Source organism: Microtus ochrogaster (genome assembly GCF_000317375.1).
Source record: "Microtus ochrogaster isolate Prairie Vole_2 chromosome 6 unlocalized genomic scaffold, MicOch1.0 chr6_random_2, whole genome shotgun sequence".
NCBI lineage: Eukaryota > Metazoa > Chordata > Mammalia > Rodentia > Cricetidae > Microtus > Microtus ochrogaster.
In genome coordinates this window covers 2,383,805-2,389,758 of record NW_004949095.1, presented here as the reverse complement: position 1 = coordinate 2,389,758, position 5,954 = coordinate 2,383,805, and positions in this window count along the sequence as shown.

Genomic DNA, 5,954 nt, shown 5'->3' with positions numbered 1-5,954 from the left:
AGGGCACCAGACCTCATTACAGATGGTTGTGAGCCACCATGTGGTTGCTGGGAATTGAACTCAGGATCTTTGGAAGAGCAGGCAATGCTCTTAACCACTGAGCCATCTCTCCAGCCCCTGACATTATTCAGTTTAAAATAGGATTTGAAGTCTGGCCTGGTGGCGCACACCTCTAATCCGAGCATTTAGGAGGCAGAGGCAGGCAGATCTCTGTGAATTCAAGGCCAGCCTAATCTACATATTTAAAAACAAACATTTAAAAATTAAAATGGGGGGAGATGACTCAGTGGTTAAGAACACTTACTGTTCTTGAAGAGGACCAGGATTCTGATCCCGGCACCCACATGGGGGTTCTCAGCCACCTGCAACTCCAATTCCACAGGATCTGGTTTTTCCTTCTGACCTCCACAAGCACCAGACATGCACGTGTTTCAGTACATACATGCAGGCAGAACACTCCTACACACAAAATAAAATAAATAGATCTTTGTGAAAGGTTTTAATAAATAAATTAAATATTATTTGAGGGGCTAGGAAGATGATTATGTCAGTAAAGAGCTTGCCACTCAAGCCTGAGGACCTGAATCTGGGCTCCTAGCAGCCACATAAAAGGCTAAACTTGTGGCTCATGCTTGCATTCCCAGCACCGTGGAGGCAATGACAAGGGGATCCGTTGGGCTTGCTGGTCAGTCCATGGAGTTGAATCAGCAAGACCCTACCACAAAAACTAAAATAGAGATGCTGGAGAGTTGACTCGGCTGCTAAGAGCACTGGCTGCTCTTCCAGAGGACCCATGTTCGAGTCCCAGAACTCACATGAGAGCTCCAGCCATCTGTAACTCCAGTCCCAAGAGGTCTGGCATTCTCTTCTAGCCTCCTTGGGCACCAGGTGTACATGGGACACAGATGTACATGCAGGCAAAACACTCACAGGCATAAAAAATAATAAATGAACAAATAAAGATAATACGGAGAACAATAGAGGAAAACTTCCAGTTTTGACCTCTTGCCTCCACATTCTTGTATGTACACACACATGGACACATATATACGCATACACATACATAGATGCCAAAAATGAGACCATAAGATAAAATGCGATTTTAAGTTTCTGTGGAATTTTTTCTGTAGCATAACTAATATAGAACCAGCCCAGAAATAAGGTTTCTCTGTACTTGATTTCCTTTTCATAGAGAAGGCCAGCTCTCTGAGGACTCGCTTTCTGCCCTCTCTAGAGTAGAGCGACGCCGGTGCAGCATCATCCTCCTGAACTCAATCCATCATCTCCCAGCATGCCCCGGGTAAACACGGCAGCGCTGAGATGATGAGAAGCCTTCCCTGAAGAGCGCAACCCACACTCACCCATCCCTTCCCTGAACTCCTATTATACTTATTGTCTGTACCGCACAATTAGCACTTTATTACATACTGTCTTGTTCTCTAATTGTCTGTACCACACAGTTTAGCACGGTTATTACATTCTGTCAGATCCTGTAACTGTGTCATGTATTTTTGTCCTCGCTCTCTGCCTGGATTCCAGGCACAGGGCGGCAGGGTCCACATCTGGTCCTGCTTTGCCTTTCCCCACGCTATGGTCACTGCACCAAACACAAGCAAATGGACCCCCAGTCTCCTGGCTGGAGGGAGACAAGGAGGTTGAAAGGTTGTTTGATTGACTCTCCGGTAGACTTTAAACAGGCTGAGTTATCTAAACTCGGAGCTAGAAACAAAGGAGGCTCGAGGTAAGGAAGGGTCACCATCGGCTGAGGCCTGTCCCTTTTGTCCCATCTGCCCTGATGCTTACTAGGCATTTAGTTTCTGTTTTTCTATGTAGACAGAACAGGAACACCCAAACGTATGACAACACATATGTTGCATCTAACGATTCTACAGTATAGCACTCTCCAGCTGGGGAGGTACTGCCATGAACAGGAAAAGAGATTATTCCTGGGAATTAGAGAGATTTCGAATCCATTGGGTTGTCTTCAGCTGACTGTTTAATCTTTCTCCTCTCTCTCTGGTGCTAAACACTGGCTCTCCATCCTGAAATGATTCCAGGGTCTGTGATTATGCAAGATGCTACCGAGTGTCGGTAACCTGCTGGAGTAGTTTTGCTTTTCTCAAATTCTCCCGCAGGAATGCCTTGAAGTAAATATGAAGCCTTGTTATAAACATAACAAGCATAATTAATACTTCTGCTTGCCTCACACACTCAGTGTCTGCTTTGCCTGTGATTCCCAAGTTTGTCGCTCAGTAAGTGTAGAAAACAAAGTCAGACCGAGTTAAGCAATTTAATTTCTCTTCCCAGCTGAGGTCGTTTCTATTGGATGGTCTGCCACATGACATCAGAGTGGCTTCTAAAGTAACAAGAGAAGGAACACCCCGCCTCCAGAACTCACGAATCCCTGCCATAGTCTGACTCTCACCTCTGCTGTAAACACTTAGTGAATTGATCCTTGCATTTACCATGTTTCTCTGACTTGAAATGATGCAAAAAAGGTTCTGTCCCCAAGTGCCACCTGCTTTCCTCTTTCTGATCAATGTGTTTTGCCACACCACACCCTTTTACATTTTTGTTCTTGTTTTTTTTTTTTTTTTCAACTGGTAGGTGCACATAAATCCCACCAAGGAGGACAATGGCACAACTCGTGACTCTCTCAGGACTGGACAATGAGGCCTGTTCAGGAAGTCTTGCATGGAGGGGCTTTCCCATCCCCAAGGATCTAACTAGACTTCTTAGGATCTTTAGTAGGACAGAGGACCTGCTTAAGAACACTTTCCTGCTGGGCAGTGGTGGCACAAGCCTTTAATCCCAGCACTCAGGAGGCAGAGGCAGGAGGATCTCTATGAGTTCAGGGCCAGCGTGGTCTACAAGGGCCAGTTCCAGGACGAGCTCCAAAGCTGCAGAGAAATCTTGTCTCCGAAAACCAAAAAAGACTACTTTCCTTTGCTTGTACTGTGGAGTTTCCCTTCCATGAAACCACTTTTGCTATCTATGCCTCTATGCCAGTTGTCTGGGTTTGCTTGTTCTTTCAAAAGTGTCTATGCAGGCCAGTCATGAGATAGGCTGGACATCATGCAGATAGAAAAATAAACATTACTCAGACAGAAATTCATATTCTAGGGAAATACAAGCTGATGAAAACAGATGTGCCAACAGACAGTCCCCACCTAGGAGATCATTATTAATAGAATTTAGGTTCCTGCTTGAGCCGGCTGTGCCTTCCACCAAGTCAGTTCTGATGGTTAAGATCTAAGGGGAGGGTTGACCCGATTGTAGGGATGCTTTGATCCAAAGAGAAAGAGATTGCTTGAAAACTATGGTATGGTGTTCTCGGGGTGAAGAAGATACGAGAAGGGGCATCCTCAGTGAGGAGATGTTTGTCTCAGCCTTGGTTCCCCCCCCCCCAACTCCGTAGACTTAAGTCTGGACCAGCAGGGAACCTGCAGAAAAGCAATGTGAATGTGTGTTAGTTGCTTCGGAATGCGGGTGGAAACCTGTGAAACACTTGTGACAGGGAACCCCTCCTCCCAGGTTTAGAGGAGGTGAGTTTGATGGCCCTAAGATACAGGAAGACACCTGGGCTGAGAGTGGCTGAAAAGAGACACTGCTCCCCAGTGGGAGGGGATGTCAACCAAGAGCCCAGAGTCGAAGAATTCTGAAAGGACAGCAGAGTACTTTAGATGCAGCACCATAAACCAATGGGGAACGCTGCAAGAGAGCCAAGGTCTGCCCTAGGCAGGGTTCAGATGCAGCTAACGCAGGGTGAGCTGTGTGGGTCCCACCCAGACTACACCCAGAAAACCCAAGACACACAGGTTCTACAGTCAGAACACTCAGGTTCTGGTCAGGAGCTTAGGCAAAGTGATGCCTTCTTTTTTGGTAATAATGAAATTGAAGTCAGGTAATGGGGAAAAAAAAAACAAGAGGCCTGAGATAAACATCAGAAAGAGACAATTGTGGGCCCTGAGTGAGGAGAGAGCTCAGGTAGGCTTCTCCTCCTTGGAGAAATGGAGGAGCTTGAGTGCTCAGTGGAGGCTGGAGACAGGCTTGACTAGGCAAACAGCAGGTGAGCAGACAAAAAAGACCAGAACTGAATTCTGGCAAAAAGAAAAAATAAGTATTCCCCTAAGTCTTGTTGACTGAGGTTTCTGTCCCACAGCCATTGAGTCCCAAAGAAACACATAGAGGTCTACATTAATTATAAATTGGTTGGCCTGTTAGCTCAGGCTTCTTATTATCTCTTACATCTTAAAGTAATCTATTATTCTTGTCTGTGTTAGCCACATGACTTTGTACTTTTTATCACTGAGGCATTCTCATCTTGCTTCCTCTGCGTCTGGGTGAAGACTGCAGACTGAACCTTTCCTCTTTCCAGAATTCTCCTGTTCTGGTCACCCAGCCTATACTTCCTGCCTGGCTACTGGCCAATCAGCTTTTTATTAAAACAATACAAGTGACAAATCTTTACAGGGTACAAGACCATTATCCCACCACAAAGCCTAATGAAATAAAATTCTGCTACATACGCAAGAAACATTTTGAACAGTATTATAACATACATTCTGCCGAGTGTGGTAGGCCATGCCTTTAATCCCAGTACTTGGGAGGCAGAGGTAGGTGGATCTCGGTGAGTTTGAGACCAGCCTAGACTACAAAACAAGTTCTAGGATAGCCAAGGCTACACAGAGAAACCCTGTCTTGAAAACAAACAAACAAAAGCATACACTCTGCCTCTGGCCCCTTTCCCAGAGAAACAATGTTAAATTTGGATTGTTCTCCCTCCCTCCTCTGCCTCCCCTCCCTCCAGAAGGCCCCAAAGTCCCTGGAATGCTTCAGGCAGAACCTCCATCATCATTAAAGGGTCAAAGCACAGATATCGGGGACCTCCAGAAACCCTCAGTTTTCAGGGCAGCATCCATGTATTTGCTAATGTGGAGCATTTTGAACGTATCCTTGCCCTCCTAGACATGCCAATGCATACATAGTTGTATCCCAGCACCTGGCATTTTCCCTTCGGCACAGACTGGAGAACGAAATAAATACTGTTCTGGGTTTGGCTTTTTCCTGCCTTCCTGGTCCACCTTTAAACACATCAAATATTGAATTAGGCTTTTCTTTCAGAGGAAACACAATTCAGCCTACAGGAAGATATCTAACCTGAGAAATGATACCCAGGGGGAGGGGAGAAGACTCTGAAATATTCTCGGAGCTTGCCACAGGCCAGATGAACCTGGCCAAAGGGGGCAGTGACAACAGTCCTGAAAGCTGGGGTCGGAGTGTGCCCACTGGCTGCAGGTTGACAGCTGCAAGAAGGTCAGGGGCAGAATCAGTTACATTCCCTGAAGGCTTAGGAGAGGCCTGGGTGCTCCCATCCTGGATAGTTACCCCCCAGCTATTAACAAAGCCCACGGAGAAGAAGCAAATTAAACTTCAAATTTCACCCACTTCATACAATTCTCAGGAAGGTCTTTCTTTTGTCAGAGACATATAAAATGAAATTCATTGGGAAAAAAAAAAGCTAAAATGTTTTTCTCCTGGTTGTCCTTTCTTTTACGGAAAATGATGAGAGAAACAAGTCATCTTCTGCTCTTCTCTTCCCCGCTTCTCTTTCCTCTCTCCAAGTCTTCCCTTGCTCTCTTTCAGACTCATAACCTCTGACAGATGCTAACTCATGAAAGAAAATACTAATTAAAATATTTGCCAGGCAGTGGTGGCACATACCTTTAATCCCAGCATTAGGCAGGCAGAGGCAGGTGGATCTCTGTGCGTTCGAGGCCAGCCTGGTGTACAAAGCGAGTTCCATGACAGTCAAGCCTACACAAAAATAAAAACCCTGTCTAGGGAGAAAAAAACAAAAACAAGACTTATTAAAAGTGTGGTGTGTGAGTGTGTGTGTGAGTGTGTGTGTGAGTGTGTGTGTGAGTGTGTGTGAGTGTGTGTGTGTGAGTGTG